Genomic DNA, 943 nt, shown 5'->3' with positions numbered 1-943 from the left:
TAGGGTCACATGTTGCTGTGGATGGAAGAATAGATGCAGAAGTGAAGTTTAGAATAAATGAAGTAGGAAAGGTGCTGGGAGGAATGAAAAAAGTGTTTAAATGTCGTTCGCTTAGAATGGATGTAAAGAGAAGGCTGTATGAGGGTGTTGTGGTACCGACTGCGTTATATGGGGCTGAAACATGGAATATGGGTGTAGCAGAGAGGAAAAGTTTGAATGTAATGGAGATGAGATGTCTGAGGAGTATGTGTGGAGTGACGCGTATGGATCGAGTGCGAAATGATGAAGTGCGAAGGAGAACTGGAGTTGTTCGGGAGATGGCTGGTAGAGTTGAGCAGAGGGTGTTGCAATGGTTTGGGCATGTGGAGAGAATGGATAATGAGCGATTGGTGAAAAAGATAACTAGATCTGATGTGAGAGGTGTAAGACTGAGAGGAAGACCACGAATAGGATGGATGGACAGTGTGAAGAGAGCGCTGGATGCGAGAGGGATGTCTGTTGAGCAAGGAAGAGTGGCTGTGCGTGACAGAAATAAATGGAGAGAAATTGTGAATGAATAAGTGATGACGCAGCCCTGAGGGGATATTCTCCCGCATTTGGTCTGATCAGCTAGTCAGGTCAGGTGCGGGTAAGGGGATGGGTCTGTTATGATGTGGCAGGGGTAAACCAGTTCTGCTGTCGGGCCCTGCTGTGGATGTCACTGCTTGCATTGCGCAGTTGACCCTTGTGCGGTGTGATGCGGTGAGGATCTGTCCGTTCTCCCCTTTGGGGCTAAGATGCGAATGAATGTGTTTGAATGGATGAGTAAATGGAGAGTGAGTCGTCCTGTCTCGGCTACCTCCCTTTCCTTGGGGGAAGCAGCCTAGGTATATAGATAGATAGATAGATGTTTGGTTACCTGACTGTATCAATATCATTTAAGTTTATTTATTTAACGGGTGGG

This window comes from Coenobita brevimanus, chromosome 53, assembly GCF_032717465.1.
Source record: "Coenobita brevimanus isolate Jiangsu-jjx chromosome 53, ASM3271746v2, whole genome shotgun sequence".
Lineage (NCBI taxonomy): Eukaryota > Metazoa > Arthropoda > Malacostraca > Decapoda > Coenobitidae > Coenobita > Coenobita brevimanus.
This window is presented reverse-complemented; position numbering follows the sequence as displayed.